The sequence below is a fragment of the Marmota marmota genome, unplaced genomic scaffold (genome assembly GCF_001458135.2).
Source record: "Marmota marmota marmota unplaced genomic scaffold, marMar, whole genome shotgun sequence".
Taxonomy (NCBI): domain Eukaryota; kingdom Metazoa; phylum Chordata; class Mammalia; order Rodentia; family Sciuridae; genus Marmota; species Marmota marmota.
This window is the reverse complement of record NW_026000211.1, coordinates 9,229,984-9,257,523: the sequence shown is the minus strand read 5'-3', so window position 1 is coordinate 9,257,523 and position 27,540 is coordinate 9,229,984. Positions and strand designations below refer to the sequence as shown.

Genomic DNA, 27,540 nt, shown 5'->3' with positions numbered 1-27,540 from the left:
TCCTAGGAATAGAAGTGCTAAGTGACATAGTAGATACATATTTAACATTTTGAGAAAATTTGAAATTGTCTTCCAAAGTGGCTATAGTTGTCCTGCTATCTTGATGATAATAAACACAGTATAGGTTACTACTTCTACCCGCTTTGGGCCAGAATTAAGTTAAATATTTTATAGGTTATGAAAAAGATCCCAAAATTGATTTATGGTGATGTTCACATCACTTCTCAAAGTTTTCAAAAACCATTGACATGTATCTAAAATGAGTGAGCTTTATGACATGTAAAATATACCACAATAAAGTTCTTAAAAAAGAAAAGATAGCAGAACCAGGGCCAAAGCCAAAGTATACCAATCATCTGTTTGCCTCTTTTTTATACTTAGAGATTCTGTGCCACCAACATTGTGTTTATTTAGTTAAAAGTGAGACTTGAAATTGGGTTATATAGTGGATTAACTCAGTCTAATCATTATGAATAATGCAGGGCTTAAAGATATTTTTAGATTATGGGTGATATATTCATTCTCTGTTTTCTAGATTGCAAAAACCTTTATTCCATTCATGAATATGATAGTAATCAGGATGTTGCACAGACCAAACACACACACACACACAAACACACCCACACACACACTGCCCATTGGTACAGGGAGACTCTGGCCCCAAGAATGAGCCATCCCAAACCAAGCACCTCAAATCCAGTCATGAGAATAACTTTCAGTGTTTGCAGTTGTTTTTCTGGCAACTGTCTTTACTTGTTCCCAAACTGCTGCAACTCTAATCCTCTCACTTCTCATTCTGATCTTCCCAGTGCTGAACTTCCAACTCTGTGACCCCAATCTTGATTCCTGGCCCAAGACTTACAGCTCAGAATCGATCTCATGCTTGCTTCCGATTGCATGCTTCCTGTGTGTCTGCACTGATAGAAACCCACCATTCTGGCCTTGTCACACCCAGTGCTGACCCTGTCTTCTGGCTGTGACTCATCCCTCTCTCACCATCTCTTAACCCCTTCAAAGAAGAGACCGACTCATTTTTTTCCCATGTACAATATATTTTATCTGTACATCTATTATTAAACTTAATACCTTCTAGTATGTCTTAGAGTTACTGATGTAGTTGTCATAACCCACCTGTTTCATCATTAATAAATCTTCCTCACAGTGTCTGATGCAGAATTTTACTAATGAAAATGTACATTTCAGAGTCTACGGATTGATCAACATATCTGTTATATGAAAGGCTGTTATGAAAGGCTTACCTCTGCCATAGTTCATTTTTGTTATCAGTATAGCAAGCAGGATATTTGAGTTACTACTGGAAAATATGATTTTCCTGTCTTAAGTCATTTCAAAAGGTTGGCCAAAGACTCTGAATTTGTCCCAACTTTCAAATAAACTAGAGAAAAATTAAAGGCCTTAAATGTTATTAATGTGAACACTATTAATGTTAACCTATTTCTATCTACATATCTGTTCCAACCTGTGTCTTTGCAAAAGGACTGTGATTATGAAAGGATTGGAAAGCCGGGCTCAAATAGAAGGTGGTGGAGACACAAAACTCTATGCCTACAGCCAACAGATCCCCGCATCCTTCTCTATCTCGACTGGTATTTCTTAATGCTGTACTTGGCACAACAGAGGAAGTCTGATGTTCCCGAGGTGAGTCGCAAAGTGGCCAAACCACTCTCTAAAGCACTAGAGCGTGACTCAGGATTTGCTGCCAGCTTCTTGTTTAAAAATGCCATCGGTTTAACATTAACTGAAAAAGTAATTATTCTCCAGTTTCACTGAGCTATTAAGAAAAAAGTTCACTGAAACTGCAGGAGATGAAATACTGTGCTTTTAGGACTTGCTGGAAGGCTTTCAACATTCAGAGCAGAAAAACATAAATTTATTTTTGAAGAAGGAGATTTAGGAACTTTACTGAATGGGAAGTGAGAGCATGAATTTAAGTCTCAGGGAAGTAGTCTGGTTTAACAAAATTCTGCAAACATTGCTCAGATTGGTCTCTCTTCCATATTTTTTGAAAACTCAAGGCCACTTGCTGCTACAGGATCCTTGGTGTATGGATACACAATCATGTGTGTTTAAGTCCCACATAGTGAATCAAAGAAATTTCAAATCAGTTTGGACTATGAAATGTTACAAATTGCATTAATCAGGAATCATTTCTTTATTGTCTGTCATCAAATGTCATCAAATACGATAAACCTGGAGAGGTAAAGGGCTTAGGGGTACCAGAAAGAGATACTGAAGATTTAGCCAGAACGAGAGATTTCTACTTGCAGTAACATTCCCAATTTTGTTGTAAATACAGACCATGCCACCTATGTAACAACTCAGGGATATGTTGCCAGTAAATGTGGTGTAACTCGAGTTTACAGAAATTTGAGAGAAAGCCCCAAGAAGTGGAAAAGTTTATAAGGTTGTGGAACTTGTAGACCATTAAAAAAATATATGAGGTTTAAAAATCAGGATATGGGAGTATGGATTCTATACCTATTTTTTAGGTAACTTTGAACAAGTCACCCTCCGACTCATAGGGAAATGAGGCCAGAAGTACTTTTCAAATTGTAAAAGATGGTTCAAATATTAGTTTTTATTCAGAGATGACCTCCTGTAGTTCTAAGCAGGAAACACTACTTCTCTGAGTGAATTACAGGCATATAACTTTATCTTTAATGCTAATGTTTCCTTTACATTCTTATAAAACATTTTACTTCATCTGTTCTACCACTGTGTATCACTCAATAATTGTAAACCATATGATTATTAAAAAAAAAAAAACTAACTGGAGGAATGTTGCTAACTGGATTGATCATGTCATTGCTTCATTTTATAATTAAAAAAATCTTAACACTTCTCATGGCTTGAACATGAATTAAATATAAAACTGTTTAGCTGTCTTGGAAGATGGTATTTTCATCTCTTGAAAATTGTTACAGTGGAAAATTTATAATTCATCCTCTAGAAAGCAGAAGTCAGCAGCAAAATATTTATTTTATTTGCTGTTATGTACATAGTTTTTATTTATTTTTCTGAAAAACACATAAAAAGTACATGGTAAAGAAGAAAATATATTTCATCAAATATGTTGCAACCTTTTATTAGCACAGTGCACAAAGTTTGCAAAGAAAGAACTGGAGTGTGTTCAATGGCTTTGAAGTTAGAGCTTTTAAAATGCTATTTATTCTGGAAGCATATAAAGTAATAGATCTGAACATCACACTGGCAAACAAGCACCTTTAAATTGAATGTGGTACAAGCTAAATATGAGAAAGGAAATAAAATATAAATGAAAACGCAACTTCTTTGGGGAATCTTTCCTCCTTTACCATATCTTTGTCCTTCTTCCATTGCAGGAGCTGTTAAGAAGAAAATTGTTCTTTTGCCTTCTAATCTCAAAATCTTGATTTTTTTTTTCCTTTAATGGTGCTTCCAAGAAGAACTGGAAATGGAAGGGAGGAATAGCCATAAAGGAAACTGCTCTTTAGATGAGATTTTTTTTAATATTTTCTACTTATAATAGAATTGGTAGAAAGAAAGATTTAATAAAGTATTATAATAATGAAGCTGTTAGAGCCCCTGGAACATAAACTGCGTGGATTAGTGATATGGTGGCCAAATGGAGTACACAAATAGCATTCCCCATTTCATGTGTACTGCAGTCCTGTTCAGTTTTGTGATAAGTCCACTTACCAAATATTGCTCTGTTTGCAGAGGTGACATGAATATAAAAGATGGGACCTTGAATGTTTGGAATTTACTTACGAAAACTTGAGAAGGAGATCCTGCTAAAAGCAGTAGACTGTTCATGATCGACATCATCTCCTCAATGTGTCTTATCAGGCATCTCATTTGTCGCAAATATTAAGTACAAATCATTCCATTCAGAACCGTCTTCCCTATATCCTCCTCTTTGCCATGTAACTGCAATTCCTTTCATAATACATGAATCTGAGTTTAGCAGTATGGCTTGTTTGAGCCAGTAGGATGAGATGAGATTGATAATGTGCAGGGTTTCAAGAGATTTGTAATTTTGCTGCTTTTTCCTTCTGTGCCTCTGCCCTGCCAGTCTTTGGATTCCAGAGGAAACTAAAAGATACATGGAACATAACCGCACCCAGGGAATCCAGCCCAGCCCAGACAGCCAACCCTTGGCTGGCTGCCTGTGTCAGTTGGTCCAACTAAGATTACAACTTCCCTTCCTTCTCTTGCCTGGATCCATCGACATAATAAATGATTGTTGTTTGTTTGGAGCCACTGAGTTTGTGTGCTTCCTATACAGCATGAGTTTTTGAGGTGAAAGGTAACAGATCAAATGTAGCTCAAAATTGTGGCTGTCTCATTCCTAGAACCTTGTTTCAAAAAACTCACGACTTTAACATTTACAGATTATGTACTGGACTGAATGCATGAATCATGCTCAGTCTCCAAATACAGTAATGATGAATCAAATGCTAAATAGGAAAAATTTTAGTGCTCTGTTCTATATTAATAAAAATATAGGAAGGTCTTTAATTTCCATATTCTCTAAAACAAAATTAATGATCTTATAAAATATATATATTCCTTATATATGAATTATATATTTATATATTCCTTAAGAAAATTTATTTAGAATCAAATAAATATCTTCATTTAATATCTGTAGTACACATTCATGTAAGTAAGCAATTTTTATCTCATATTTAAATATCAACCACAACCATGTGAAAACCATCAAGATTTTTAAGACTTTTCAGTAGTTAGTTTTTTCTTAACAAAATGTAACATAAATATGTCTTTTATTTGATAGGTGGGGTAATTAAATAGCAAGTTGTGATTTACTCTTTTATTCTTGTCTCTTTCAAATGACATTTTCTTTCTTCCCATCTCTCTTTACAAATTTGTGAGCCCAAGTTGGCAAGCCACACTCTTCATTTTTTAAGATATCAGAAGAGCAAACTAAATTTGTTATAATAACTTGATCACATTCTTTCCAAAAACATAGAATCTCTTCAATTCTGGGATGGTATGCCAGATGGAAGTCAAAATTGCATTGTGCACTGTACATCAAACTGTGAATCTTAAATTCATCAAATTTCTGTTTAAATAACACAAAATTTATCCAACAGAAGAACACCTTAATTTATCCAACAGAAAGACAGACTTGGAAAATCAGCAAAGGCCTCCAGAAAGCTAATACATCTAGGCCCTGACCCAGAACCCACCCCACGCTGCCTCTCCTGGAGACAGGAACCAAAATGTGCTGCCTGGGTGGAGAGAAACACCATGCCCACTGTGGTTCCCTATCCACTATCATGTGGCTTCACCCAAACCACCTCCATCTTGGAAAACTGCAGCTACTGCCCTAGCCCTCCCCACATGGTCATCTCCACTGTGGGACAACAGACAGGGCCAGGAGGCAGCTGCCGATTGCAGTACCGTACACCACAGTGTGCCATCACCAAATAGGCCACCCAACACCATCGCACAGCTCATCTTCCCAGTCCTATCTCTGAAAGTGGTTGCCTCCATCTTGGGGTACCTCCATTGCCATTTTAGACTACTTCCGCCACCACCTCCACCACCATTAGTTGGAACACCAACTAAGGCTTGGAAGCCTAATAGCAAGGTACCTACCGGCTTGATGCTACTGCCATCACAATCTAGGGATGTGGCTCCTTTTATCTAGGGACAACAACCAGGACCTGGAAGACTGTCCCCAAGGCCCCTGCGGGTCCAGTTGCACCAGTACTAACAGTTACTATTGCAGAGGCAACAGACAATCTTGCATGGGGTCGCGTCTTATCTTTTTTTTCCTCCTGCTAACAGCCAACTTCTGTTGATTCCCCTTACACTCATTCTATAATCTAATACTGCTATATTCTGACATCATACCTCATATACATCATGTCCTACCCACCCTTCTCTCTCTGTCCACCACTAGAAACTGTAAAGCCTTATGCAAACCTACTGGCTATGTGGTAGAAGATAACCATACTCATCATTTCTGTTTATAGCTGCAAACCTGTCAGTGTCTAAATAGAAGCTAATTGATTTATGACTGCATATTAGTTGCATTGGGTGCAGTAAACATTGATCTCTTCCTTAAAGGTGAGGTATTCCTACTTGTACATTGCTGGTGGGACTGCAAATTGGTGCGGCCAATTTGGGAAGCAGTATGGAGATTCCTCGGAAAGCTGGGAATGAACCACCATTTGACCCAGCTATTCCCCTGCTCGGACTATTCCCTAAAGACCTTAAAAGATCATACTACAGGGACACTGCTACATAGATGTTCATAGCAGCACAATTCACAATAGCAAGACTGTGGAACCAACCTAGATGCCCTTCAATAGACGAATGGATAAAAAAAATGTGGCATTTATACACAATGGAGTATTACTCAGCACTAAAAAATGACAAAATCATAGAATTTACAGGGAAATGGATGGCATTAGAGCAGATTATGCTAACTGAAGCTAGCCAATCCCTAAAACACAAATGCCAAATGTCTTCTTTGATATAAGGAGAGCGACTAAGAACAGAGCAGGGAGGAAGAGCATGAGAAGAAGATTAACATTAAACAGGGATGAGAGGTGGGAGGGAAAGGGAGAGAGAAGGAAAATTGCATGGAAATGGAAGGAGACCCTCATTGTTAAACAAAATTACATATAAGAGGAAGTGAGGGGAAAGGGAAAAAAACAAGGGAGAGAAATGAATTACAGTAGATGGGGTAGAGAGAGAAGATGGGAGGGGAAGGGAGGGGAGGGGGGATAGTAGAGGATAGGAAAGGCAGCAGAATACAACAGACACTAGTATGGCAGTATGTAAAAACGTGGATGTGTAACCGATGTGATTCTGCAATCTGTATACGGGGAAAAATGGGAGTTCATAACCCACTTGAATCAAATGTATGAAATATGATATGTCAAGAGCTATGTAATGTTTTGAACAACCAATAAAAACAAATAAATAAATAAAAGCATGATAAAATTTTTAAAAAAAGGTGAGGTATTCCTAACCTGCAGGGACACTACAAGATTATAGGGTAGAAACTGCAATACCTCAAATCCACAGTGCTGGAGAGGAAGATACTTAAACAGCATGAAAAAAACAAGGGAGGAAAATGCCCCAAACAAACCAAGATACTATAGCAATAGAATCCATTGACAGTGCAGTATATGAAGTGACAGAGAAGGAGTTCAGAAGGTACAATGACATGAGAATTGAAGAATGAACAGAACAAATACAGGCAAAAATAGATAACACCAACAAAGAGATAAGAGAGCAAATACAGGTAGCAAAATATTACTTCAAGAAAGAGATAGAGATTTTGAAAAAAAGAAAAAATAATAATAGAAATCCCTGTAATGAAAGAAACAATAAACCAAATAAAAACTCAATAGAAAACATCACCAACAGACTAGATCACTTAGAAGACAGAAGCTCAGACAATGAAGACAAAATATACACTCTGGAAAATAAAGTTGACCACACAGTGAAGATGGTAAGAAACCATGAATATCACATCCAAGAATTAGGGGATAACATTAAAAAAATTAAGATTTATCAGGATAGAGGAAGGCACAGAGTTTTAAACCAAGGAATACACACTCTCTGCAATGAAATAATATCATAAAATTTCCAAAACATGAAGAATGAATTGGAAAATCAAATGTAAGAGGCTTACAGGACACCAAATATACAAAATTACAACATATCTACACCAAGGCACATTATAATAAAAATGACTAGCATATAAAATAAGGATAGAATTTTAAAGGCTGCAAGAGAGAAGAATCAGATTATCTGTAAGGGGAGACCAATTTAGATCTCAGCAGATGTTTTCAGCCCAGACCCTCAAGGCCAGGACATCCTGGAACAACATATACCACGCTCTGGGAAAAAAAAAAAATGGATGCCAACCAAGAATCTTAAATCCCACAAAATTAAGCTTCAGATTTGCTGATTAAATAAAAATCTTCCATGATAAGCAAAAGTTAAAAGAATTTACAGGAAGAAAGCCTGTACTACACAACATTCTTGGCAAAATATTCCATGAAGAGGAAATGAAAAACAAGGAGAATCTGCAAAGGATTGAACTACCCTAAAGGAAATGCCAATCAAAGAGAAAACAAGTCAAGTTAAATACCAAAAAATAAACCAAAATGAGCAAGAATACAACCATATTTCAATAATAACCCTGAATGTGAATGGCCTAAACTCATTAATTAAAAGACATAGACTGGCAGATTGGATTTTTTTAAAAAAAGACCCCGCAATATGCTGCCTTCAAGAGACTTTTCTCACAGGAAAAGACATCCACAGACTGAAGATGGAAGAATGGGAAAAACCGGATCACTCACATGGACCATGTAAACAAGCAGGGGTTTCCATCTTACCAGATAAAGTGGACTTCAATCCAAAGTTAGTGAAAAAGGGATAAAGAAGGACATTTTATACTAATCAAGGGAATCATACAACAAAAAGACATAAAAGTTGTAAATATCTAAGCCCCAAACAATGGGGCATTTATGTAGATAAAATAGACCCTTCTCAACTTCAAGGATCAAACAGAACACAAAAACATAGTTCTGGGTGACTTTAACATGCCTCTATCACCACTGGATATATCTTCAAAACAAAATCTAAACAAAAAAAGCTATAGAAATCAATTAAACAATCAATAATTGAGACTATATATATATATATATATATATATATATATATATATATATATACTCTATCCATAAACAAGCAAATACACTTTTTTCTCAGCAGCAAATGTATCCTTTTCCAAAATAGACCATATGTCATACCACAAAACAAGTCTTGGCAAATACAAAAAAAATAGAGATACTATCCTGCATTCTATCTGACCATAACAGAATGAAATTAGATATCAATGATAAAATAAAAAATAGAAGCTATTCCAACACCTGGAGACTAAATAATATGCTACTGAATGATCATGGATATCAGAAGACATCAGAGAGGTAATTAAAAAATTCTTAGAGGTAAATGATAACTCAGATACGACATATCAAATCTCTGAAATGCTGTGAAGGCAGTGCTAAGAGGAAAGTTTATTGCATTAAGCTCATTCATTAAAAGAAGAAAAAGTAAAAAAAAAATAAAGAATCTAACATTGTATCTCAAAGCCCTGGGAAAAAACCAAACCAACACCAAAAGCAGAAGAAGACAGAAAATTATTAAAATCGGGGCTGAAATCGATGAAATTGAAACAAAAAAATCAAAAATATTGACAAAACAAAAAGCTAGTTCTTTGAAAAAATAAATAAAATTGAAGAACCCTTAGCCACACTAACAAAAGGAAGAGAGAAAACTCAAATTACTAAAATTCTTGATGAAAAAGGAAATATCATGACAGTCACTATTGAAATACAGAAAACAATTAGAAAGTATTTTGAAAATTTATACTCCAGTAAAATAAAAAACCTCAAAGACACTGACAAATTTCTAGAGTCATATGATCTACCCAAACTGATCCAGAAAGACATAAACAATTTAAACAGATAAAATTCAAGCAAGGAAATAGAAGACACCATCAAAAGCCCACCAACCAAGAAATGATGTTTGTGGTAATAAATGGTTTAAGTAGGTGCTCTAAGATTTGCAATAAGTAGATTTTTCTCTAACATCAAATAACATTTTATTCCACTGTATACAATGTATGGCTCTAACAACCTTCTATTTCCAATTATCCATGGCTCCTATTGAATCATTTTTTTCATACCTTTCACTTTCTATGTAAGTTTCAAAGCTCACAGAATGTTGTTATTATTTTTCCTTAAAATCTATTCTTTTAAAAGAAAATTTTTTGTTTTTTAGAATTGTTACATAAATTCATATATATTTGTTGCTTATTGTATGATGTTTTGATACATGAATACATTGTGTAATGGTCAAATCAGGGTAAATATATTTATTTCCACAACTCTCCACCACAAACATCATTTCTTTGTGATGAAAACATTCAAAATCCTTTTATCTAGGTCTTTTGAAATATATAGTACATTGTTATTATCTATAATTACCCTAAATTACAATAGAAGACCAGAACTACTTTCTTTTAGCCATTGCTTAATACCTGTTGACCAACATTTCCCCATTCTCCTGCTTCATGCTATGTTCCTTAGCTATAGGTAACCACTCCTCTACTCTTCTATAAATTATTAGATTTTCCACTCATCAGAGAGATCATATGGTATTTGTCTTTCTGTGGCTGACTCATTTCCATCAATGTTGTCACAAATGACAGGATTCCATCCTTTATATGGATAAATATAATACTCCATTGTGGATATAACCACATTTTCTTTATTTATTCATCAGTTGATGGACATTTAGATTGTTTCATTTCTTGGATATTATTGACAGTACTGCAATAAACATGAGTGCAGATGTCTCTTTGACATAGTTTTCTTTTCTGTGGATATATACCTGGTACTGAAGTTGCTGATCATATGGTAGTTCAGTTCTAATTTTTCTTTTGGATGAACCTCCATAATGGCTATGCTAATTTGCATTTCCACCAACTGTGTGTTAAGACTTTTTTTTTTCTCAAAAAAGAGGACCAGAATAGCCAATGCAATTCTTAGCAAGAAAATTGATGCAGGAAGCATTACAATATTGGATCTTAAATTATATCGTACAGCTATAGTAACAAAAACAGCATAGTGTTGGCACCAAAATAGACACAAGGACCAGTGGAACAGAATAGAAAACACAGGACATACCCACATAAATACAGTTATCTTATACTAGAAAAAGGCACCATATACATACACTGAGAAAAGAAAGCACCTTTTCAAGAAATGGTGCTGGGAAAACTGGAAATCCATATGTAGTGGAATAAAATTTAACCCCTATCTCTCACCCTACACAAACTCAATGCAAAATGTATCAAGGACCTAGGCATTAGACCAGAGACCTTGTGCTTATTAGAAGAAAAAGTAGGCCCAACTCTCCACCATGTCAACTTAAAAACTGACTTCTTCAACAAGACTTCTAAAGCACAAGAAGTAAAATAAAAAATCAATAATTAGGATGGTATCAAACTAAAAAGCTTCTTCACAGCAAACAATCAAGAATGCGAAGAGAGAGAATACAGAATGGAGAAAATATTTGCTTCCTGCACCTCAGATAGATAAAGCATTAATCTCCAGGATATGCAAAGAACTCAAAAAATTTGACACCAAAAAATAAAAACAAAACCCAAATAACCCAATCAATAAATGGGCAAAGGAAATAAACAGACCCTTCTTAGAATAAAAAATACACTTGGTCAACAAATATATGAAAAAATGTTCAACATCTCTAGCAACTAGGGAAATGCAAGTTAAAACAAAACTGAGATTACATATCACTCCAGTCACAATGGCAATTATCAAGAATGCAAATAACAATAAATGTTGACAAGGAATATACATTATTATTACTGTGTGTATATATGTGACTGCATGACCAATATAATTCTGCAACCTGTACACTCAGAAAAATGAGAAATTATATCCCATCTGATTCAAATGTATGATATGTCAAGGTCATTGTACTGTCATGTGTAACTAATTACAATTTTTAAAAAAATAAATCTCTGGCTGGTGAGATTACAAATTGGTGCAACCATTCCCTAAAGCAGTATGGAGATTTCTCAGAAAACTTGAAATGGAACCATCATTTGACCCAGTTATCCCCACTCCTATATACCCAAAGGACTTAAAATCAGCATACATCAATATTTGTAGCACAGTAGCAAAGCTATAGAACCAACCTAGGTTCCCTTTAACAGATAAATGGATAAAGAAAATGTGATATATATACACAATGGAATATTACTCAGCCATAAAGAAGAATGAGATTATGGCATTTTCCAGTAAATGGATGGAATTGGAGACTATCATACTAAGTGAAATAAGCCAATCTCCCCAAACCAAAGGCTGAATGTTCTCTCTGATATATGAATGCTAACGCATAATAAGAGTGGAAGAGGGAATAATAGAAGTTCATTGGATTAAAAAGGGGAATGAAGGGAAGGGAGGGGAGATGGAATAGGAAAGACAGTAAAATGAATTGGACGTAACTTTATGGGGTTCATATATGAATACATTACCAGTGAATTTCTACATCATGTACAACCACAAGAATGGTATCCTAATTAGAATAAGTTATACTCTATATATGTAAAGTATGTCAAAATACAGTCTACTGTCATATATATCTAAAAAGAACAAATATTTTTAAAAGACTTCTTTTTTTTTCTTCATATAAGCAATTATCTTTTGTCTTTGATAACTGCCTCTCAAACTCATTGCAAGGTCAATATTTCCTTATGGGTTTGGTTTGCATTTTTCTCATGGTTAGTGATGATGAGTATATTTTCATATGGATATTTATGTATCTTCTTTTGCCCACTATTTAATCATGTTATTTGTTTGCTTGTTTGCTATTGAGCTATTTAAGTTCCTTTTATATTCTAGAAATTAAACCTTTTTATAGTTTGCAAATATTTACTCCCATTCTTAAAATTGTCTCTTCACTCTATTGATTGTTTCCTTTGCTGTGCAGAAGAATTTCAGTTTGATGTAATTTTATTTTTCTGTTTTTGCTTTTGTTTCCTGTGCTTTTTCTGGTCTTAAGGGAAAAAAATCCAATGTCCTGAAGCATTTCACCTGTTTTCTTCTAGTCATTTCAGTGTCTCACATGTAAGTCTTTAATCCATTTTGGGTGGTTTATTATATCTGCAAAATAAGAGTCTAATTTCCTTTTTCTCTATGTAGTTATCCAACTTTCCCAGAATCATTTATTGAAAAGATCGTTCTTTCCCTAATGTGTGTTCTTAGTTCCTTTGTCAAAGGTCAATATTATTTTAAAGAATTTTTTAAATAAGAGAAGTTTAAATTAGTTATGCATATAACATTCTTGTTCTTCATTACTTTCTATGGATTCAAACTGTTAGCTAGCATACTTTTATTTCCACCTGGAGAATTTCCCTTAATATTTCTTATTTAGTTGGTCAGCTGGTGACAAATTCTCTCAGTCTCCTCCTGAAGATGGGTTTGTTGTATCTAATTTTAAAGAAAATGAGGAATAAGGATAAGGCATCTGAGGTTGAGAGGCACTTTGTTCCTGTTGTTTTGAGCACCACCTTGTTTTCCTCATTTCTGATAAAAAGTCAGCGGTATTTCTATTCTTGTTTTTCCTTGTCTGTGTTTAAGCGTTTCTTCTAATAATTGATTTTATTGTGTCCCTTGCTGTGATTTCTTAGTATTTACCTTGCTCAGAGTTGGTGGAGTTTCTTGGATCTAGAGGGTGTGCTTTTCATCAGAAAGGAGCTCATGAGACAGGCAGATAGGAGCAACTGTAGGAGCTGGTACAGCTCCTGTGGCTACAGAGACAGTGAGGAGGTAGCTTTTCAAGAATGATGATGAGATTTCCTGCCTAGAGCAGGGTTTACTGAAGGCTAGTTAATGTGGGAGAAATATTTCAGTTTTTACACACCTGCCATTCCTAAATCTTCTTCCCTACCTCTTATAATCATAATTTTCCTTGAATCCAGTGGGTAAAAGACACTAAGGAATTATCCCTTCCTGTATCAAATAGCAGAGCATAAGAAAGCTGGGCACAGATTGAAGAGAAAATCAGTAGCTGACCCTCATTTCAGAGTCATTCTCTGACTTCCTCATGGTGAAATCCATATGACCTAGAAGGCACTTGGGCATATACTTGATGCGTAAACCAATCAACGAGTTAATGAAATATAATTTCTAAATGTACAGTAAGGAAACTGAAGTTCCTATAGTCTTCAAAATTTACTCAAGTAGTTAATGGAAGAACCAGGGCTTAAATTTAGGTCCTGTTATTCATATTCCAACACAACAACTGCTTCTGGCTTCTATAAATAGAAGCACATTTTAAATCCATGTGAGGTCTCCTTTTCTGAAGACACTCTGCATTAAATCTTTTTTTTTGTTGTTGTTTTTGTTTTGTAAATTTCTCTAAAATTATTTTAGTTATTTCTTTTTTTAGTAGATTTTTTTCAGTCTCTTACCAAGTTTTGGGGAATATTTCTGTTGTGTGAAAGTTTAACATAACAATTTAAAGGTTTTAAAGGTACAGAGCATTTCAAAAAATGCTATATGTTTTCAATTGGTAAAAGAGAATGGCGTAAAGAAAGGGCATGGTTCTTTATATCATATAATACTACATCTGATACAGGATTTGCAACCAACAACTATTTGAATTTAAAGAAAACAATTAACTTCTCTTGTCCTTGGCTCCTTCTGAAAACGGAAGTTAATAATCTTCTCTAATCACTTCATTGAATTGTAAGAATGAAATTAGATGATGTACATGCTATGCATATACACGTGTTACTATTGCCTACCTGTGAATTACCTTTCTCCAGATCAGCTTTTATTTTTGGAACAATCATAGGGGAAGCAGAGTAAAGTTGATGGTTGTGATAGCTGGGAGCAGCTGCAGACAGAAACCTGGGTTAGATGTCAAAGACCAGCAGCAAGGATTTCATTGTCAACTGGTAACTAGTGAAAACAATAACACCAATAGTAGGTAAAGGCCCTGCAGAAAGTTGGTAGATAGATGTAAGAAAGCAACTGAAATGAGTCTATCTTGTATTTCCCATGTTAATGTTCATCTTCACTAATGAGGATAATCAAATGGTTATTAACTAGAGACTGACATCACAGTGAAAGAAAAGCATTTAATGCTTCCAGTGTCTATCCTTAGCACCCCTAAAGCTACATGATATTTTTAAACAGCTTTATTGAGATATATATAGTTCATATGCCACACAATTCACCCACTTAAGAATACAGTTCGGGGCTAGGGATGTGGCTCAAGCGGTAGCGCGCTCGCCTGGCATGCGTGTGGCCCGGGTTCGATCCTCAGCACCACATACAAACAAAGATGTTGTGTCCGCCAAAAACTAAAAAAAACAAAAATAAATACTAAAGTTCTCTCTCTCTCTCTCTCTCTCTCTCTCTCTTTAAAAAAAAAAAGAATACAGTTCAAGGTTATTTACTATATATACAGAATTATACAAGTATTGACAGAATTTTATAATATTTTAATTATACCACCCAAAAAAGGAAACCCTGAGTCAACCTGAGCTGTCACAGCCCTATGTCCTCAGCCCTGAAGAGCTGCTAGTTCACATGGAATTGTATGTAGTGTTTTGTATTTGGATTAGCACAATGTTTTTGGGTTTTTTTTTTGTTGTTGTTGTTGTTTTTTTTTTGATGGTGCTGGGGATTGAACCCAGTGCCTTATGCATGCTAGGCAAGCACTCTACCAACTGAGCTATATCCCCAGCTCCAGTACTTTATTTATTTATTTATTTTGGCTAAATGATATTGGCTAATTTCTTTTCAAGCATCTCATCGCTGTTAGTGATCCTCCCCTGGGTTTACCTGTCTTAATCACATTTAAGATGAAAGAAGTCCTTGGATGTCACTAATTTATTGCCTGTTAATTTGGGAGAAGGGAATCTAGACTGTAAGTGTCGAATGTTACAGATTTTCATGTTTATAAGGGAACACAGACCCAAACTCTGCCCTTTGTGTACTGTACTGACCTCCTTTAACATCTACTCTAAAATGACAGTAAGTCTTTTTCAGATAGCAATTTTATAAAATACTTTCACATACATGAACTCCTAGTTTACATCTACAGCTTGTGTTTGTAAATAGTTAATTGAAGCATAAGGTCTGATTACTGCCCCCCAAATATACATGTATTCTAAAATGACTCGCCTGATAGCGAGTCATTGCAAAAGTCATTGCAAAAGACAAATGCAAAATGTCTGTATAGTCTGATTCATTACTTAACAAATTACAAATATTGTGGCTTTCTGTTCTTACAATTCATCAACAAAGAACAGCTGGATAATTTGGCCAACCATGACCATCTATGATGGCAATGAAGAAGCAGCTATTGAACTGACAAAGTGGGTCTTTATGATTGTAGATGCCATAAACCAAAATAAGACAACACCTTCTTTCCTCCTCAAACATGTCGTAAATTTTCTGAGAACTTTTGTACCAAAGTAACCCAGAGCATATATTTTTATGCAATTGCTAAAATTTAAAATGTAGTAATTTCACATTGATACTGATGGAATATGAACTAAAATCTCAAATTCTATTGTTCTTGCTGTTAAGGCTAAAATGAATAACCCCAGAGTGACCAATGGTGAAGTCCTTTCAGGCCCAAAGGTTAAAATCTTATTTCCTTTCTTAAATGACTCCTTTGTGTCTTTTCTTCAGGGCAATATCTGCATGGCTTATTATGCCATTATTGAACTGCTCTCTGACCTCATTAGCATTCTTATCTCCATGAAAAAAAGTGCTATAAGAGAGCAGTCTGGTTCCTATCTCTGCCACCTAGGACTATCGCTCAGTTGTCATTTCCAACCATGTCTACTTTGGATATCTAAGTCTAACACAGGTTAGCTACTCCTGCAAAGTGCTGGCCTCTGAAGGTAGAGGTCTACTACATCTGTTCTGTTTCACACTTCATGATTCCTTATGCAGGAAATGGCCCAAAGCACTAAATGTGCTTTAGTGAAAAACAAACACCAGCTATAACTTCCTAGAACAGCAGCACTCAATCTTAGGATGTACAACAGGATACAGTTATAGAGAAGAGGTCCGACTTCATTCCACTGTTTTGATAAGTATAGATTGATTTTTCTTAAAGATAAAATCAAAAGATTTTCATTTTGCTTTTGTCCAGTGTACTAATTAGGTGTTTTAAAATTAAATAAGTGCATTTTTGAATAAAAATGAAAGACAGCATAGAATCTGTGACATCATCAAAAAGGCATACAATCTAGCTAGTTTTGAGATAATATAATATTGAAGATAACATTATATCTTCAATAATATTTAATGATCACAATAATACGACTTAAATTTTTATGTTTCAGGTGCACTTCAGATATATTCTAATGCCCTTCCAAATCTCCCTTCCAAATCTCTTCATTGCTGTCTCAATTAAATGAAAATAGTATTAATAGCTTTAATCCAAGAGAATTTAAACACCATTTGGTTTCAGGACTCTTTTCATCTTAGGTATTTGTAATTCAACCTAAACAATTTTTCCTTTTTTAGTGGAGACCCTATGGAGTTTTTTTTTTCCAGACGTTGCCCCAAACTTACACACACAAGCACATATGTGCACAAATATGACTATATACATATACATGCATACACACATGTGTATGTGTATATAAGTGTATAAATAAAACTGTGTATATATGTAAATGAGTGTATCGATATCTTATCTACTTGTCTACTATTGGGCCAAGGAAGACAGTCAAGTTTTTTTTTTTTCATTCTTTTACTCTACTGGGTGGCTGGGAATAGGAGAAATCCCCCCTCCCTTTTTTTTTACATTAGGTAGCTGACTTCCCTGTCTGCTCTTCACTTCTTTCTCTTCAGCAGAACCTGATTTTCAGAGGAGTTACTCAGAATTAAGATCTTATGAATCATGCTGCCTTGAAGTCAACAATAGTAATAGGGACAGCTTTCTGTACTTCTTCTTAAAGGAAGGAGTCCACTCTCCTCTTTCTCTGTTCTTTTCTCTGCTTGCAGGAGGACACAGAGGTTCCAGACATGGAGCAGGCCTCTCTCCCTATGGCCTGGTGAAAGCTTCATGTCACCCATCAGGAAGCAGCATGAGTTGAGCTTCCTCTTGAGTGTGGAGCTCCTACACCTGTCATGAAGGAGTAGGGCAGACTAATATTCTCCTGTCGTGGCTAAGTGTTCACCAGGTTCGTGTAGCTGTCCACATAAATATTTATTTGCACTGGTCTCCTCTTTACTCCCCATGTGTCCAGTCTAGTCCTCTTAATTATCTCTCACCTCCCTAGGTAACAATCTTCAAATTGCTTTTTCTACCTCCAGTTCTCCTGCTGCTTTAGTGTCTCCTCTATGCTGTCACCAAAATAAACTTTAAAGTGCATTTATAGAGGTAGGAAACAATTAACCATCAGGGTTCTAACTGAAGACTCTCTTGATCCAGAGCTAAAAATCTTAAACATTGTGGATAGCTGGGGGGGGAAAAAGGAAGCATTGCTTAGAAGATGGGACTTCTAAACTCAGATGACAGATTAGGGGTATGCAAAGGCTGGGAATAATTTCCTGAATAAGGCATCATTGACCTATATCCAGGTTATGTGAATGAGTAGCCACTAACAATAAGCATAGAAGATGAGAAGTAAATGATATCTCCAAGCACACAAAACACTTCCTGTATGAAGTCATCCTTGACTAATATTCATCAATGAAAATCATTTTCATGTTGTAAATTCACTATGATGAGCAATGTATATTGCTTAGTTATTACCTAAAGTTGCTTGATATTTGGGGCACATGTGTTGATCTTGTCTATTGAACAATTGAACCTACTTGAACAATTCTATACTTACCCATAACAACCCAGCATGTAGCAATATATTAAGAAAAACACTAAATGAATATGTTTGATTTGGCAATACTGTAATTGATGGGGAGTTAAAATATAATTTTTTTTTCTGAACAGAAACTATCTAAATTACAGATGTTAAATAGCTCAAGTCTACATAAGTGATGGGGCTAGACAATATAGGATTTTGATTCTTAGATCTGGGCTTGGTCCTCATGATTTGCTCTACCAAAAAGAGATATAGGGTGAAATATATTGTTTCATCTACTTGACTAAAAGCATGGATCATATAGGAATGTTGGTATTATCATCAGAAATGAGAAGTAATCATAATTCTCCCCTGATGTTTCACACCCAAAGCTAAAGTAAATCAAAACCAGATAAAGCAAAACATGTTACTTTCGGAGTGAAGAGACAGTAACACTGCCTTTACACATAAAATATTATCTACGTTAAAACCAATAATCTAAAATGGGATGGCATTTGAATTAGAAAAGCCAGGCGCTTCATAATCATAGTTTTGCTATTATAACTAAATTTTAAAACAGAATTTGACCAAGACATTTTCTTGCCAACTGTCATCTTTACAATGCATTGTCTGCAAATAATGTCTTTACTTAACTAGTTGGTGGCCTTTTATTCTGTGAGGAGCTTAACATTTAAGTCTTACCTACTTGCTTTTAATGTGCCACCACAGAAGAACTACTTAATATCGCTGAACTGTGACAGTGATGTCCTCTTCGAAAAGACCAAGCTACCATTAGAAATGGGTCATGAAACAAAAGTCATTAACTAATTTTAAAAAGGGCAGAGCCCAACAACGCATTACTGACAAACCCCCCTCCCTGTGTCCATTTGCCTTTATTAAATATCACATTCAATATCTACCTCCATGCATGAGGCAACCTTCTGAATCACTTCCCCCTAAAAAAATTAAACCCTGTAGAAATTAATTTTACTTTCAAGTTTTTCTTTAAAATCATCAACCTAATTCTCTCATGCAATATTATACAGTAAACTAAGCATTAATAATCCTCAGTAATACAAATAATGATTCTAGAGTTGCTAGTTTGAAAATGTCTGTGGACTCTTAAAAGAGAAAAATTCAATTAAAGGCAATGATGAAACACAGATCAAGAAAGGGTTTATTTTTTTTATGTTAGCTGCAAAAATGAAGAGAGAGAGAGATTGCATCTTCTCCATATACCAAATGAAAGGTTTATTTAAAAATCATGTCAAGATAATAACAAAAATGATAAGGAACGAGATCTCTATTTCCATGTGGTTAACTTCCTGAACTAACCTTGTGAGTTGTGTTTGAGAGCCATCTTCTGCCTACAGCATTCAAATGGAAATTTCTCATAATGAGGAAGGATAATCCATGCTCTATTAAACCCCTTTCTTGGCAGAAAGCTTTTGTAGAGTCAATCTTTACTTCTGTTTTCTTTTGTTCTATCTCTTAGAAAATAAAATTTTTATGCATTTTTACCGCCCTGGGCTGTGAGGTACAGGTGCCATAGTGAATGGAGGCCAAATGGCTTCTAGTGAGAGCCATGTTTGGTCACACAAAACTTCTGCTCTGGGACTTCCTGAACAGTGGGGAGGAAAGGCTATCCCCAGGAAAGACCTGCTTCTGTCTTTCAGCTAATCCTAGAAGAAGAAGCCCAGTGTTGACAGTTTTGCTAATCTAATACAAATTTCTCTGTTTTAGTTAAACCCCTACTTCTTTTTCAGTAAGTATTAGATTTTCAGTAGCAGAATATCTCAGTACAGTCCAGAGAACGCCCTCATAGCCCATTGTCATGGCTCCTCACATGAATCTCCATGTTTGTTTCTCAGAGCTTTCCCATCAAATCCACTGGGTTCTTGCCAGCAGAATCTTTCTCAGGTCCAGTAGCTCTTACGTAAGTAATCCTCAGCCCTGCGGGTTCTTGATCTGGACCTCTGTGTGCCTCCGATGGTTCCTGCCCAGTTATTCCCTACTGTTCCAACCTCTGATCCATTAGAGTACAGTGCACCTCTTCTCTGTCAGAACTTCTTAAATTTCATAAGAAAATGCCAAGGTTTCTTTGAGTCACATTGGCTTGGTGTGTGTGTTTTTTGACCTCCTGTATTCAGATGTTCTGCGTGTTTTTGTTTTCAGTTTGTCTCTTTCAGAAAACATTTTTCTTCATTTAGTCCAAGGTGTCATGGTCTTTTAATTCGCAAATTTACTCTGAGTTTCAAGTTGCATAATTACTATTAAATTAGATCTTATTTCTACCCATGTTGATTCAAGATTTTAATTTCAATGTAAATTGTGATTATTGCTAATTTAAAACTTATCTCTGTCATATTATGCTTCATTTATTCTTTTCTCTTTAGACCTTCCCTCTCCCCATCTTTCCTCCTTGCAATACAATGAATTTTCTCCTTCTGTTTTAAAAGTTGCATATTATCTTATTTTATTATGATGATTGTTATATTTATGTCAAGATCCCTAGTCTTTTAAATGTGCTTTTCATATTTGTGTAAATTTACAAATATTCATGTCTTTTTCCTAACAATAAACATTGTTTTCAAAATTTCTTTCATGCTGCCTCTGATGATTATGCCTATTATCTAGAACTTTTAGTCTTAAACTGCTGAGGATATACTTTTACTTTTTTCACCATTACTGTTACTCTTCTAATATAGGTGTAAATTTTACTTAATATCTATTTATCCTTAATCTCCTAATTTGGGTCTTCAAACTAGGCCATTTTATAGCAAAAGTTCTGAGACCTTTTATATATAAAAATACTTTTATTAAGCCTTCATCTTTACACATCAACTTCTCTAGTTATGAAAATTTTTTTAGGTCACAATTCTTTTGTTAATACTTAAAAATGATACTAAATTTTCTTATTATCTTTAGTTTACTGTTGAGAAGTCCACTGTAAATCTAATTTTTGTTTATTTGCAGAAGGTCTCTGTTGCAGAAATTCTATTTTCTTTTGCTTTCAATTCTCATTACAATACATAAGTGAGAATTTTTCATGATGTTTCCGTTGGTCCCTTATAAACTCTGTTATGTTGGAATCTTTCATTTCTTTAATTCTGAAGGTATCTATCAATTTGTCAATGTTTTCTCCTTTCTCTTTTCATTTTTTCTCATCATTTGGGCATCATACAGATATTGATATTTTTTTTCTATTCTCTATGCCTTTTAGCTTTTGTATTGTTTTTCCATATTTTTATTCTTACCTGTCCCCCTCAGAGAGTTCCTTAATCTGATCTCTAAACTCACTTATTTACTCTTCAGCTATATCCCTCAAAATAATAATTATATCAACTATTGCACTATTAAGTGGTTTCTTATTCTTTTGTCACATAGTTAATATCTTATTATCTTAACTTAATTATCGTTTATTTAAAAACATATTTTTAGTTTACCTCCTCTAATAATTCTCATTTGCATGATGTATAACACCCATTTCTTTGTGTTTCTTTTTCTTTCAGCTTATAAACTTGTATATAAAAGACCATGGTCTGTGTCAGCCCTGGGTAAGTTCAAGGTTGAAAAGGCAGGATGAGACTGAGCACAAAGAACCTAGGCAGCGTAGAGTCACCAATATCCAGTGATAACTTCACAACAGTCCTCAAAACAAACAAGAAAAGACTTTAGGACATTTTCCTGTAATATTCTATTTTTGTTATTTTGTATTATGTGTTATTATCATGCATTAATTGTTCATATTAATGGTGTACACTGTGATGTTTCAACACAAACTTACAGCATGCCGTGATCAAATCAGAGCAATTTCTATTTCCCTCTATTTATCATTTCTTTTTGCTTTAAGCCTTCAAACTCCTCTAGATCTTCAGAAATGCCTAACATATTATTGTGCACTATAGTCTTCCCACTTTCTTCAAAACACCAGAGGAATAAGATTCCTTGTACCTAGGTCTATTTTGGTACACACCATCAACTTCTCTGTATTCCCCGGCCCACCCCATCCACCAGTAATCACTATTCTTCATTCAAGGATAGTCTATTTTAGATTCCACAAAGAAGAATAAAACCCTGTCACTGGCAACAACATGGCTGGAATGAGAGAACATGGTTACATGAAGAAAGCCAGACACAGAGAGACAAATATTTTCTCTCATATGTAGACCCTAGAAGCTATTCTTCTGTTCTCTTGCTGTCTTCCAGTCCAGGATTAGCTACTGTTGTGGTTTGGATATGAGATGTTCCTGAGAGGACCATGTGATGAGGGCTTGGTCCCCAGTGCTGCAGTGTTCAAAGATGGGGCTTCTAGAAGGTGACTTGACACGAGGGCTCTGGTCTTATCAGTGCATTAATCCCTTGAGGGATTCAAGATGTGAGCACGCTACTACAAAGTGATGGAAACTGCAGGAGGTGAGACCTAGCTAAGGGGAGTAAGTCCAGGGAGGTGCCCTTAGAGACTATATATTGCCTCTATCCTCTTCCTTGTCCTTTTTTTTTTTTTTTGATTTCTGGCTGCAATGAGCTGAGCAGCTTTTTTCCGGCCATGGTGTTCTGCCTCAAATCAGGCCTACAGCAATGAAGCCATTTGACCATGGACTGAAATCTCTGAAACCATGAGTCAAAATAAGTCTTTCCTCCTCTAAGTTGATTTTCCCAGATATTTGTCACAGCATGGAAAAGCTAACACAGCTAGCTATTTTCACCATCCTCACTCATCCATTCAAGATAACCTTAATCTCCTTAGAATGTCTGGTCTTTTCTTCTTTGTTTGCTCGATGGCTTCCTTCCTTCCTACCCTCTCTCCTCTATTCTTTCCTCTTTTCTTCTTTCTTTTCTTTCATTTGTCCTGTATCTGTAGTTTCTCCCAGATTGACTTTGGGGCAAGATACCAGGAGTATTAATAGTCCCCAGAGACTTGTTCCTACCTCTCAGACCTGGAATATATGAAGAGCTGCTGAGCCCAGGAGAGTTCTCTGGTTGTTGACTGGACTTAGGAAGGGAGTACAATCATAATCTATTCCTACAATCCTTTTGATTTCACTATTTCATGAAATAATGGTGGTCCACATTTTATTTCACTGAATCAAGTTTCATAGCTATGTCAAGAATGTTAATCATGCAACTTTTCTTGGCTTCCAGTATCTATTTTTGGTAAGTGTTGACATGTGTCTTATTAGATAGCTCTTGATGGAAATAACTGCAGAAATAAAGACATAGAAAGGCATAAGAAATTCTGGGTCACACCATCTTTCAACTAAGGATTAACTCCGTACTCATTTTATCCAGAAATCCTAATTAAAGATCAAATAGTATTGACATCTTTCTTCTTTCTTTCCTGATCTACAGGGAAAACACATCCTAAAATAACTGTGGTCTTGAATCTTCCTTGGTCCGTCCCTACTTATGTCTTCTCTTATCCCTCGTCTAACTATAACCTATAGTCATAACTCCTGAATAAGTTTCCCCAAACTGCTAATAACTTCACTTCCAAGCCTTTGCAGATTCTCCCTCAGTATAGAATACTCCACTCTTCTCAACATGATTCCCTTTTTCTGACAATCTCTGCTCCTGTTGAAGAGGCCTTTTGATGTTTTTGATGTAGTCTCTTTCAGAGCCCACTGTCACTCATCATTCCCAGCTGGGCTCCATGGTCACGTCTTCTTGCAGGACACCATTGTCCTCTATGCTCAGATTTCTTAAAGTAATTTCTACTGGATTTTTTTCTTCCACTGGAATGTAGTATCTTTGAAGTCTTGAACATTTTTACAACCAACCTTATCTCCCATTTATTGGGCAATTATTAAATAGAACTAAATATTCATTGAGTTTCACTGAACTCAAACCTTGGGTTCCAGTATTAAATCTTTTTTTTTTTAAGAGAGAGAGGGAGAGAGAGAAGATAATTTTTAATACTTATTTAGTTTTTGGCCGGACACAACATCTTTATTTTATTTGTATGTGGTGCTGAGGATCGAATCCAGCGCCTCGCGCATGCCAGGCGAGTGCACTACCGCTTGAGCCACATCCCCAGCCCCCATTATTAAATCTTAAGTTAAAATTATTCCTCCATGACCTACTAAAGAACTGTGGTTATATTTTTTAATACGACCTAACTTTCTGAGTTTCTCAATATACAATGAAACAAAATGTAATTGATATGAGTTTTGCAGATTAAAGACATAATTAAAGTACTGAACATTTTTGTCTATTACATAGTAAGTTATCAATAAATATTTATAACCCTTATGCAGTGAATTATCAATAAAGTGTATATTCCATGGCAAATTATAAATAAAGATTAGCTATCACAATTTGCAGCTCAGATTGCTTTCATTGAGAAAAATAGATTGTAATGGATTAAATTTATCTTTGTTAGTCTCAAAATCACTTTTCCATTGTTTCAGTAACTTCTGTATGTCCAGCTGAACTCTTGCAATGTCAGATATTTTACAGTGTTTAAGAATATAGGGACCTGTTTTCTTAATTTTACCTTCAAGTATGCCTATAACCTAATAAGACAAGCAATAGTATTTTGTATTGATATACCTTGCATATATATTATCTCATTTACTTTTTAAAGCTATCATGTGATGAAGGTTAAGATTTTTATTCTCAATGTTCAGGTTTGGAGAAGTTATTTGGCTTACCCAAGGTTACACAATTAGGAAGAAGTGAAAACTGGACTCAAATACAATTCTCCTGAACATAATTTTTTTTCTTTACATCACAATACCTCTGTAACCAGAATGTAAAGAAACTATGATGGCATATCACAAGACAAATACAAAAAGTAGGGAAAACATTCAATGAGGGGAAAATTAATGCTTGCAATTTTTGATGGTGTCACAAAGGAATTTCTGTATGTGGGCACTGGAAGAACAAGATGGATTTTGATAGGGAGAGACGGAGGACATGACATGTCACAATGAAGGAAAGGCGGGAACTGAAGAGCAGAATGAGGAAAGGGCCGATCATTGGAAAGAAAGGCTCAGTGTCCTAGCTCACTAGAACATGGGCTAGGTGAAAGAAGCGATGCTGATGATATTGAAAAGACAGATTGGAACTAGATTATAGAGAATTGTAAGTTTGTACTTTTCTCAAAAGCCAATGGTACTCAGCCCTGGCTGAGTATCAGAATCAATTTTACAGCTTTTTTGAAATGGCCAAGCCCTGGCAGCATTCCCAGAGATTCTATTCATTAGCTCTTAGGTACATGGACATCTGCATATTTTAGAATCTTCTATTGATTCTGCACTACAGGCACTGTAAAGAGTCAATGTCATGCTGACTGAAGTGTGGTTCATTTGAGGTATGGTCTGCAGACTGTTACCATCCATGATGAGAAATTCAGAGTGAAAGTGTAAAAGCTCTATAGCAATTTAGTATACTGATTTTATAGCTGTTGAAACACACAAAAATGATGCTGTATTTTGTGTGCCTTTTTTTCATTCTTGCACTGTTGCTTTTGTTGTGCTTTATCAAGGAATTATGCCATAAGAATTGGAAATTATGAACAAAACTGGGCCTGACCACAGTTAATTGAGGAAACATTGCTCTAGGCTATACTGACATTTGTGAACTGGGAACAGGACTATTTTAACATTAATATGGTTCTGGCACCATGGATGGATGAGTGTGAGGTTCATTGGCAGTCCATATGTTAGGATGTCCTTGGATTCAGTTATGTCAGTGGTAATGAGAAGAAGGGTGAAAGAAAGAGAAGCATCCAAAGAAGAAAATTAGAAATTGTTCGGTAGATAGAATTAAGAACTAAAGAAGGGATAAAATTGAAACACACAAAAATGTTTCTGATACTTTATGCCTGAATAACTGAGAAAATAAAGTGCTAATATTATAATATATAGAGATAGCAACAAGAAGATTTGAGGTGATAAGTGGGGTGAGATTGGGATAGAGTGATTAGCTTTATGTTGAAGGCTTCAGTCTCATGAGTTCCTAAAGGCCCTATTTGGGGATACAGCTAGCAACCATCTGCAAGCCAGAAAGAGGGCTCTTACCCAGAACCCAATCTGTTGTCAACCAGAGTATGGGACTTCTTAGTCTCCAGAACTATAGAAAATTAATTTCTGTTGTTTAAGCCACCTAGTGTCTGGTATTTTGTTATTATAGGAACCCAAGAAGACTAAGACCCAAAGTAGAAGCAGTGAATACAAACTCTTCTTTAATTAATGCAGCCAAGTGAGTGAAGGGAAAAGGCAGTATTATAGTTTAAGGGAGTAGAAGGAAACAAAGGCATCACTTGAGAAGTAAGTGGCTGATTTTTTTTAACTGAAATGATGAAAGACATCAGTTTCTAGATACTAGAGTCCCAGAAAATACTACAAAATAAGACATCTATATTTGAAATATTTTAATAAAACAATAAGATGTCAAATACATGGAAATCTTAGGATCAGGAAAAAATCAAAGGTATTACATGTAAAATGTTGCTGCATAAACTGAAAACAGGTTTCTCAACAGAAGCAAGGAAGTCTGGATATAGTGAAGTAATATTTTCAAAGTGTGAGGAGAAGACTCAGAAATTCACACCCAGCAAAACATCCTTTAATGGGAGTGAAGGCATAATAAAGATATTTTCAGACAAATATAATCAAGTTTGTCATTAAAGAAATTTTCCTTGCAGGGAAAAAAATTATCCCAATTTGAAAGACCAGTGTATGGAAAGAAAATTAAAATAATGCTTAAATATGTGGACATTTAAGTAAACATTACCTGTCTAAAACTATAATTATGTCTTGTGAAGTTTAAAATATATAGAGATTAAAGTGACAGCAGCATGTAAGTCACAAAGGGATAAAGGAAACTGAAGTATTTTATGATCCTTGCAAAAAAGACAGTGCATGTGGCAGGACTTCTTGGTGTTCAAGAAAGGACATCATTAGCATGCTTGAGTGGGGTGGAAGGGCACGGAAAGCTGGTACAAAACCAATCCTGAAAGAAGGAGGAAGTGACAAAGTCACCCTGAGTGTGAACAGAGTACTGTTGTTATTAAAAAGAGAAACTAGTCCTAAGAAACATACTGAAGAACATACTAAGGTGCTAGCATGATCAAAAGGATTTTCATATGTCATATGGCTATTTTCCCACAT

The 27,540-nt window shown here is 35.4% G+C and overlaps 1 long non-coding RNA gene across 1 annotated transcript in view; it reads left to right on the top strand.

The window, feature by feature from the left end:
• Positions 1 to 3,499, top strand: part of LOC125612882 — an 83,280-nt gene extending 79,781 nt beyond the window's left edge. The window contains exons 3-4 of the long non-coding RNA XR_007343365.1: positions 1,498 to 1,659; positions 3,363 to 3,499. This is a non-coding gene — a long non-coding RNA (uncharacterized LOC125612882). The remainder of the gene's footprint in view (positions 1 to 1,497; positions 1,660 to 3,362) is intronic.
• The last annotated feature ends 24,041 nt before the right edge of the window (positions 3,500 to 27,540 follow it).